An 11,375-nucleotide genomic window follows, 5' to 3' on the forward strand; every position below is an offset into this window, starting at 1 on the left:
CACGAATGGATTATATTGAGACTGATCGTGTACCGATCGAGCACCGATTGGGCATCGATCGGGTTTCCTGATCGGGTGTCCCGACCTGGCCCCGATCTGGGCGTGTGTTTCATCCGCGATCTGGCCCCGACCAGAATTCCCGATCGGGAACCGATTTTGACTGGTCTGGCCCCGATCGGGGCCAGATCGAAATTTCTGCACGGGACTCGTCCATATATTACGCAACGTTTGTAGGGATAGCGGGGCTTTAAGTGTAACTGTTATATTCCTGTTACGATGGGGAGGGGGAAGGGCTTAAGAAATGCAACCTAATATTTTTTTAAAATGTAATAATTTATAAAAAGCGTGAAAGAATATTAGAGAATAGATAGGAGTAAAAAACATTATTTATCAGGAATACCCATGATTACTTTATGATATTTGCAGCAAATGTAATAAACAAATGTAATAAACGAATGCATTATTCGGGCATTTGTCGGCAGAAAAATTCGGTTTTTTCAATGTCAGTCTTTTCAGATGGGAACTTGTTGGGAATTTCAGCAACATTCATAATAAGTTGATAAATTTTATTATTTCTTCAAACAAATTTGATGCACAAATGCATTAATTAGGCAATTGTCTACAGAAAGATTAGTTTTTTTTTCTATGTCAACAGTTTTAATTAGAATATCGAAAAAAATAAATTTTCCATCGACAGATGCTCGAATAATGCATTTGTTTACTCAATTTATTTCTAAAAAAGTTTAAAATTTATCAACCAATTATGAATTCCGCTGAAATCATTGTGAACTTGCCAATTAAAAAGACTGAAATCGAAAAAAAACTAATTTTTCCGTCCACCGACGCCCGAATGATGCATTTGTTTGTTAAATTTATTTTTAAAAATCATAAAATTTATCCACTCATCATGAATGTTGCCGAATTGATTATGAAGATCCCAATTAAAATTCTGATATCAAAACAAAAAAGAATTGTTCCGTTGGCAGATACCCCAATAATAAATTTGTTTATTAAATCTGTTTTTAAAAAATCATAAAATTGATCAAAAAATTATGAATTTTTCTGAAACTGTCATGAAGTTCCCAACTGAAAAGACTGTATTGAAAAAACCGAATTTTTCTGTCGAGAAACGCCTGAATAATGCATTTTTAAATTAAATTTGTTTAAAAGATCAAATTATTAATTTTGCTATGATTGTCATAAATTTCCGAATTGAAAAAAATTGACATAGAAAAAAGCGAATATTTATGTCGAAAAATGCCTGATCACTGCATTTGTACATTAAATTTGTTTATAATATAAACAACTATAATCAGAAGAGAAATTTTTTTATATAATATTATTTCGATTCCAATTTTCGATTTCAACCATTATCCTGTTATTCATGAGCACCGGGAACGTCAAATAGAAAAAAGGACATTTTTTCGTCATATTTGTTTATTTATAAAAAAATCGAATACCTAATTCAAACATCAGGGTGGACACCTCTCGTAGAAATCTTATTAGCTTTTTTACGATATTCTTTTGTTGAAATCGGTGAAGATTTGTGGGCTAAACGTTATTCTGAACTAAACAATTAATTTTTCTTCCCAATGTGCTAACGAACTTGACCTTTAGTTTATGACACTCAGAGAGTGTGCCAAAGGCCAATCGAATAGATTATTTTTTTCAAATTTATATTGCCCACAGCCTGACGTACATACATACATAGATACATACATACATAGATACATACATACATACATACATACATACATACATACATACATACATACAGAAAACCAGACAGACAGGCAGACATATTCGTAAAAACCTGTTTTTCGAATTCTGGGTGTCTCAAAACGTGGACATTTGACAAAAACAGGGGGGGGGGGGTCAAATTTTACACAAATCTAATACCTTCTCTGATGAGAATGTAAAAATGGTAGGTATAGTTATTTGCTGAGACAAAAGCTATAATGTTTCTAATGAAAATTATACGAGCCAAAAATTGACAAGCTTCTTATTTTCATATTTCATTAATTTAAAACAAATGTAAATTCAAACAAAATATTTTTTATTTTTCAATCAAAATTATTCCATTTTTAACGCTTTCTATTTAAAATTGTTCAACTATTAAAGTTTTTAATTTGGAATTAACTTTGATATTTTTGAACAATTTGAATGGAAAACTCAACCTTTATTAACGGGTTAATCTACAATATTTGAAATGCTCTTTCCAATTATTCATTTTTGGAAGGTTATCTATTTGAACTTTAACTATTAAGATTTGCGTTTTGAATTATTTACCTTTGAATGCTTTCAATTTAAATTCTTCAGCAAATCATTTACAATCACAAAAATCATCGAAATAGTTGTTAATTTTTATTGAAATAGAATACTAGATAGGTTTTTTTTAAACTAAAAAAACAATACGAATTGCGTAAAAAAGTCTGACAAAAATTGCAAAATCGAACGTAAAAGTTCATTAGAAAAGAGTTTTTTTTTTAAATATACTTGTACTTATAATCCAATTATTGTGAATGTAGAAAAAATTATTTCGTAATATGTATATTTTTTTAATTTTTAGAGGACAATAATGTTATTAAAGAGCGGCGAAAACAATTTTTTTGCCGATTTGTGAATTCGATTTATAAAATAAAAGTTAATTCAAAATTAATTAATATAATAATACAAAAGAAGTCCAAGTGAATTCTCAACTAAATGAAAAATCATTCGCATTCGAATAAAGAGTAAGGAACAATTACAGAATTACTTTAATATAAAGAACATTTTTTTATAATCTAAGTCCTGTTTTTAGGATGCAGATACTTTTCAACTGTTTGAAAAGACTCTGAATTACTAAGTTTTGTCTTTTGTCCAAAGAAGGATAGATGAATTTGAAATGTTTCATTCTGAGAAAATCTTCAACTAAAATGTATCGCAAGCTTTTCAAGCTGAAGGAAACTTTTCATCAATTCGGTGAAATGTTGTTGCTGCATGTCACATGAATAAATATCGATTATAGAAAATATTGGCAACAAAAAAAAAATAAAAGAAAAAAGTCAGAATTATTATTTCAAAAGTCAAAGCTTGTCCAAGAGATGAAATAGTAATTTTAAATTGAATTCCACTTCATTTCAAAATCTATGAATTTGACTTACAAATCTTTCGGTCTGATTTTAATTTACAAAATGATCTCCCCAATTGAAACAAACGAAAAACTTGCCTAATTAATTTTCTTAGAATCTTAATTTTTAAATGGAAACTACTGAAATGACCGATGTAATAAATTTCTCAAGCAAGACAAAATTTAATTAAATTTCCTGATCTTAAATGATTGAATCCTATCACAATAAAAAATTCAATTTTACTCTCCTTGTTCTAAGATGCCAATACAATTTTCCATTTGAAATGTCAAAGTTGATATCCTCCTTTCGACAAGGAATTCCAACTTTTTTCCTATAAAACTAAATAAGAACGAAACTATATTTCCAGAAACATTTGCTCATCTGAACTTCTCAGTTCTCATTCTTTTCAATTAGAAATAAATCCCAACAACAATAAAGTATAAAATAAAACACATAAAATATCCACAAGGATTCTTTGATAAAGACAATAAAAGTACACATTACAAACGGACGCTGCGTTTGAAATACGGCAGTTAGACTGCGTCCTTTGCATTACAAATTTAAAATGGGATCAGGGTTAGGCAAATTGAACCAGATTTTTAAAGCTTTTCAGAGTTTTCATTAATTTTCAAGTAATTTAAAAACATTCCAAAGGATTACGAGAGATTTCACAGTTTTGAAATGATTTTGAAAGATTTCAAGACTTTGAAGAAATTACATAGTGAAATTTTAAAGGGAGGCTCAATTTTTCAAGGTCTTCTTCTTCGTCTCTATTCTTATGAATTTAGTAAATTAACCACGATTTTTATGGTTTATCATAATCTAAAGTTTAAAAAAGAATTTCAAGGGATTTCAAGTAACTTTAAAGAGATTTTGAAATATTTTAAAACAGGTCACGAGATTTTAAAAGACTTCAAGAAATAACAAAGTATTTTCACGAATTTTGAAGAATGTCAGGGAATTTTATTAGGATTTTGAAGATTTGAACGGGCGTTAAAAGATTTCACAGGATTTCAAATGATTTTTGAAGATTTCCAAATATTTCAAGTTATTAACGGAAAAAAGGCGACGCTGTGCAAAATTGATATTTTTATTTAAAAAAACATTTTTTTGCACGAACAATCTGAATAACTAGTTTTAAAAAAATTCGGGTGTCCACAGATTAATGAAATTTCTAAGGATTGCCGACTATTTTAATGTTTTTTAATAGATTTTACTGGGTTATAAAATGTTTTAAAGGATCTCGTAATGTTTTGAAATATGTCACGGATTTGCAAAGATTTGAACCGGTTTAAATATATTTTAAGGGATGTCATAAGATTGAAAAGGATTATAAATGATTTTGAAGATTTCAAGCGATTTCAAGGATTTCTACAGTTTTTAAACAATTCAAGTCAGAACATTTAACTTTGCAGGTGATCAACATGGAACATTGCATTTTTTAATTATTTAACTTTGTACAGTTCTACACGTCAATTGAAAAGTGTTAACTTCTTAATACTTTCGTTTAAAATTATTATATATTTTCTTAATGTTTCCAATTTTAAATTTGATAAATTGTTTCAGCTACAACTTTTTAAGAGTTATTTTATGATGAACAATAGTTTTCAGAACTTGAAACTTGTTGCACTTAATAGTTATATTTGTATTATATGATACATGGTTTTTTATTTTGTAACCTGAGGTCGCATATTACTAGTTTTGAATAAAATAATTTTCTAGATGTAAATTGAAGAATATAGTAAAACATGAAAAAAATGGGGAAACGCAGGGGAATAGGGGAAAGACAGTGGTCCCTGGGTAAATAAATTTTGTTTCCGTCTTTTCATCTTTATACTACTACGTTAACTAGCTTGTAAAATGATTTTTTGTGCAGTTTATTTATAAGTCATAAATATTCCAAATATTCTGAAGTCACTCTTAGATAAATTTGTTGTAATAGACTTCTTTTGATTTGAACTCTTTAAAGTGGTTTTATAAAAATGAATTTATATGTATATATATGTAATTTTAAAATAATTTATGAACTAAAACTTGAATTATAAATATTGAAATTATTTTTGGTTTCGACACTGAATATTTCCCCAATTTTCATTAAGCAGAAAGATATTATTTTAATTTGAAATCAATTACTTTAGAATCTTAGAAAATTTTTCTTTCAATTTCCCAGATTACCTTTCTTGACGTGGGAGATTAAATTTCTGGAAAAATTTCTTTCGCTAATTTAAAGATATTCGTTTGAACGCGAGCAGATTATTTTATTAAAATTTGCCTTTCTCTGTTTCGTTAACTAAACTTTTTCAATCTTTAGAGTACTCACAAGCTTTTGTTTGACTTGTTTTTCCTTGTATTTGTTATTATTTATATTGACAAGAATTTTAAAAGCGATTTTTCTTAGGAAAATATCATCGGGACGTTTTTTTGTTTATTCTCTGATTTCTTCAATTTAGTTTCTCTACTAAATTAATATAATCTGCTTTGTATCCTTAATTCGATTTGAACTTTCCCCTATTTTTCTTATATTCTTAGCAAAAAGACCTAACAACTTTCTCGAAGTTATTTGTATACATACAGAAACTTTTTGCCCCGAAGATAGAACCTACACTCTCCAGAAAAAAGTGATCTAATCTTGTCAAATATCATGATCTTTTCTGAAAGAAAATCAAACCCTAATAGCCTCTTTTCTAAGATTGGAAATTGACATTCTTGCATGACTAATACGGGATAATCCACTACATTTTCTTAAGTAAATTCATGATTTTAAACATGTTTGAAATTATTATTCTATAAATTATATTATTTGTATGATTATTATAAATAAATTTCGTAAAGAAATACAAAATTCGGGAATTTGTTTACGAAAACAATCGTGTTTTAAAGTAAACAACTATGGTTAGAAAATTTCACAAAAATAGCAATTATTGTTAATGTTTCGAGCTTGAAACGCCGTAGTGGATGAAAGAATTTTCCAGTTCCCTTTTCCACCTCGAAAAATTACAACATTATATAAGAAGAATGTTGGAAACATTTAGAATTTATTAATGACACCAAAGTTACTTAAAATATTATTATTTTAATGTTAATTATAGCTATTTTTAATTTTTACGATTCTAATATTTATTCCAAATTAATCAACTGTTAAATATTAAAATTAATCAACAATCATTCAAATTAATTAAAATAATTCGAATCTATTATTGTAATATTTAACATGAATGAAATCCTTGATCGACTCACATTACTTTCAATCAAGGAAATTTAATGTTATATTTTTTAATTCTGAACTTTAATTTGCAAAAAAATGTGATTATAAACTGATTATAATTTGGCGGAGAAACCAAAACGTTAAAAAAAGTCAGTTATTAAAAAAAATTTTATTCTTTTTGTATTTTTTGACAAAATTATAAATGTTTTTTGGTGTCCTCCGACTTATGTTTTACTTTTGTGCTAGAAAGAAGGTTTTACAAAAGGCTTCAAATCATTTATTTAAAAATTTGGAAAAGTCAACAAAGTTAACAATATATTTTTTTTTAGAAACTTTTATTTTTAAAAAATTTTTAAATTGGGAGAAATGATTAAAGTTATCAATCTTTTGGGGAAAATCATGATAAGCCTGAAATGATTTTACATAAAGCATTGTTGTAAATAATATCTCCAGTATGCCATTCATAGTTGTTTGCGTTAAAAAATGTAATTTATTTATCAAATTGACTTGAGATATCATAAAATTGATCGAGTAATTACATTATATTTAGTGAGGGGATTGCTACAGAACCCGGAACATCTAGACACGCCCTGGAATGTTAATAAAAAAACTGGAAAAGTCCTGGAATTTTGAAAAAGAGCATGGTCATTTTTACTGCAATTTCTTTTTGAAGTTTTAATAATTATCTTAGTACTTTTCTGCTTATTTAGCAAATTCAGATTGATGGGAATTAATTAAATTAAGATATAACTACTTAAATAAGCTTCACTTTTTTCTACTATTACATATTAATAATTTTTGTACAATAATAATAATTATTTATAATGAAATAGTCGAAAATTAAACAATATTTCCATTGATTAATAATTTTATTTACATTGCCGGGCGAAATTATCTACCCGCCTTTTTTTGAGCTGTTGCCAAAGTGTCTCATTTTTTATAATATTAACTTGAAATTTAACATCGTTTAAACAATTTTTTTTTACATTTTTTTTTTTAATTTGCTGGTGAGTTGAGATTTTCTAAATTGTCTGAGGTATATTGATACGTGACGAAAAAATATTGACTTTTTAAAAATTTTAATTTTTAATTTCTAACAACTAAAAGTTATAAACAATAATTTTTGTCCATACGTAAGCTTGTCCGACATACCGGGAAAAATAAATACAACTGTGTACTCAATAGGATTTAAATTATTTGTACAGAAATTTCTCATCTACAAGTATTTCCGTTTTAAAAAATATTGTTTAACAAATTTTAAAAGCGAAATTCCACAATAGCGTTAAATAATTTTATAGATTGTTAAAAGACGATAAAAACTATGTTTGATGACACTTTTATTTATTTTTCCGCCACCGATTGCTTAAACTTTAATTTAAGACTTCGGAAGAAACGTCGAAGTAATGGCCGTATATCTTTCTGTCGCATCTTGCCAATTAAAAAAAATTGTTAGATTGTAATAAACCATGGCCTCTTTTCGGGTAAACTATCATTTACTAAAATTCAATCATTTTTTAAACTTTGTTAAGAAGCCACAATGAAATGAAATTGAATTGTTATAAACATCGTTATAATAAATGTTTTTCTAAGTTTTAAAATTCCTTCATTTGATATTCATTTTTTATTCATTTTTTTATTAGTAAGGACATAATCGGTAATATTAAATTGATTCTTAAAACCATAGAAAAACTACTTTTTTCAATGATTTGATTTGTTACATCTTTTTTCTTATTCATTTATATAGTTATTAAAACGAAAAGTCTTCGCCACAATTGGCTGTGAAACATTATACCTAACTCTTCTCAAGGTTTCAAATTTTTTGTGAATTTTTTGCACCTTTGAGAAAATAATTACACTAATCTTATTCATTAAGTTATAAGCGCTTATATTAAATTTTAACAAACAGTAACTGAAAAAATGAATTAAAGTTTCATTAATTATGAGCTAAAGATAATGATCCTCGTTTTTGATCATTTCTAAAATTACTAAACGCTGTTGTGAAATATTGTATATAAAAATTACTTTAACAATACTTTTTGCATCTTGCTTTTTCAGATTTTTCGGACAAGCGTAAGTATGGAAAAAATATTGATTAAAAAAATTTTTTGTTAAAGATGAAAAAAAAAAGATTTGAAAATCTGTCTATCTTTTTGTTTTCGGATTTAAGGTACCAGAACAATGAAAATTTATTACAGCTAAGTCAGAGAGTTCGATGATGGCTCATTCTAAAGCTTATTTCATTCTTTACCAATCATTTGGTATACATTTTCTAGAATTTATTTACTGAAACCGAAAATTTACAGAAACGTCCAGAACAATTGCAGACTGGAGGGTTTCAGGATTTTATTAGGACATCCTCACGAGCAATAATGTAAAAAATTTGTGCCTTATAATCTGTTCTAGCAAACGTCCCTTTTTTGCCTAATTGACTGTACTAACAAGTTCGAATTTGAAAAACGGAAAAAAGTTTAGTTTTTTCCCCATAACACAAAAAGTGCCCTTTACAGTCACCATTTGACCCTTTTCTGCCAGACTTCTCTAAAATCAAGTCTACTTAACACGCAGAGTACTCACAGTTTTTTTCAAGCATGTCGCTGCACAAAGCGAAGAATTATGAAGCCTGTTTAAAGAGCGGCAAAGTCGAAAGTCCATTGAGAACATTAACGATCACTGTCTTGTAATGCTTCATTTTCACGTACTGATGACATCGTAGCCACGAACAATGAAGTTTCAAATGTCGATTCCAAAGGATCATTGCACGTATCTTGACATTAACGTTTATCAATTACAAAATAATATCTATGTCACATTTTCACTTTATTGTAATACTTAATAATAATCAGTTCCTCAACATTTTAAATCAAACCCAATAATTTGTATTTCACTAATATTTTATTAAAATTACTCAATTTATTTTCATGATATCCTCGAAAATTCTAATCAGTTCACACTTTGTACTCGTACTTGATATTCACAATCACCACTTTATGAACAATAATAAAGTTGAGAAGATCCAGGTAATATTTTCACAAACTGGACTTGAAGTCTTTGTAGATTTTTTTATTGAGGTTTTTTTTAGTCTTCTGTAATGTCTTTTGAATTGTGCTAGGGGAAAATTAGGGGTGAAATTTCTTCAGGTGATGAGAATCGCCGAGGAAGGGTCGTGTTGACTTTCCGAAGTCGCGACGACCTACTGTCAACCACGGGACGTCGTATCCGGTCGGAGAATGCGCGCCTCTCTGGCTCTGATCTAAACCTAAGGCTACCACTCTTGCTCCAAAGGGGCAGAGTGGAGAAGAGGACGATCTGCCCCCGACCCGGCGAACCCGATGAGACCACCGCCACCGCTGCCACCAACCACCAGGACCGTGTTTCCAGGGATCACACTCGGTCCTCTTTTTTCCCCTATCCCCTTTTTCCCGCTAAAATTTTAAAAATCCCCTGAAACACAAAAATCGAGAATTTGAACCCATTTCCCCTTTTTTTCATCAGGTTTCGATTAATTTGTTAACAATCATAAAAAGAAAATAAGAACGCTGAAAAAAGCTGGGCTCACTTTGTATCGGATATCAACCCAAAATTGAAACGCAGTATTTTATAGACAAAAAGGAATGAAATTGATTTGTTAAACAAAAGAAAATTACGTCAATTTTTCCACCCAAAAATATGGTATTTCAACAAACAGTTCACTTTCAACCAATCAGTTCAATTTCTACCACAATAATTATATGTTCAGTCCAAAGAGAAGAATTTTTAAACAATATAGTTACATTTTCCACCACAGAGACAGATGTTCAAATAATATGATGAATCTGGAAAAAATAAATAATTTTTAACAAATTTGTTCAACTTTGAACCAATTAGTTCAATTTTCAACCAACAAAATTTTAATTTTAAACCAAAAACAGTCGAATTTAATTGAAAAAATTATTTTTCATCCAAAAAGATGAATTTTAAATACAATTAAGAATTTTCAATCAAAAAATAAATCTTTAATCAAGTAGTTCACTTTAATTATATATTTGCATAAAAAATAGTTATAAATAAAACAGTTGAATTCATCCAAATAATACGACTTTTTAATAAAATAGTTTATTTTCCAACCAAATTTTTGAATTTTCATTCTAAAAGGACGAATTTTCTACACAATTATTGAATTTTTAAGCCGAAAATATGAATGTTTAAAAAAAGGAATTTCCAACCAAAAAGTAAAATTTTTCTATACAAACAGTGGAATTTTTAACACAAAAAGGCAAATTTTCAACAAAATAGTTACATTTTTGACTAAACAGTTGAATTTGCAACAAAAATGAGAAATCTTCGACCAAACAATGATTTTTTAACAAAATAGTTACATTTTCAACCAAAAAGATTAATTTTTTATAAAGTACCTGAACTTTTAAGTAAGTAGATAAATAAAAAAAATTAAAATTAGAATAATACAAAATTATAATCAATTTTTTATTTTAATTTCAAATAAAAAAGTCGAATTCGTGCAAAAAATACGACTTTTTAACAAAATAGTTTATTATTTAATCAAATTGCCAAATTTTACAGCCAAAAAGACAAATTTTTTACAAAACAATTGACATTTGAACCCGAAAATATTAATTTACATAAAAAGGTCATTTTCAACCAAAAAGTTGAATTTTCTATCAAAATAGCGAATTTTTTAACCTAAAATGTCGAATTTTTAACGAAATAGTTACATTTTCGACCAAACAGGTGCATTTTCAATTAAACTGTTAAATCTTTAACTAAGAAAACAAATTGTTGATAAATTAGTTGACTTAAGAAAAAGATATTCTAGTCAAGAAGGAAAGAAAACCTTAACCAAATGGGCAAATTTTCAATTCAAAAAGATAATTTTTCTCTAATACAATTGAATTTTCAAACGGAAAATACGAATTTTCAACTGAAAAATTAATTTTCAACAAATTTGTCACATTTTTGAACAAACTGTTGTATTTTCAACTAAACTGCTGAATCTTCAACTAAAAAAAATGTATTACAAATTATTTGATTAAAAAAAATGTTTTTTGGTCGAGAAAGAAAAAACA

At 27.7% G+C, this 11,375-nt stretch overlaps 1 protein-coding gene across 1 annotated transcript in view; it reads right to left on the reverse strand.

Annotated features, from left to right (window-relative positions):
* The window catches only part of LOC117178215 (protein retinal degeneration B), an 85,616-nt gene extending 75,587 nt beyond the window's left edge, over positions 1-10,029 (reverse strand). Inside the window, exon 1 of the mRNA XM_033369522.1 lies at positions 8,890-10,029. The gene's annotated coding sequence lies outside the window, so the exon portion shown is untranslated. The remainder of the gene's footprint in view (positions 1-8,889) is intronic.
* Between the last annotated feature and the right edge of the window lie 1,346 nt (positions 10,030-11,375).

This window comes from Belonocnema kinseyi, chromosome 8 (assembly GCF_010883055.1).
Source record: "Belonocnema kinseyi isolate 2016_QV_RU_SX_M_011 chromosome 8, B_treatae_v1, whole genome shotgun sequence".
Classification (NCBI taxonomy): domain Eukaryota; kingdom Metazoa; phylum Arthropoda; class Insecta; order Hymenoptera; family Cynipidae; genus Belonocnema; species Belonocnema kinseyi.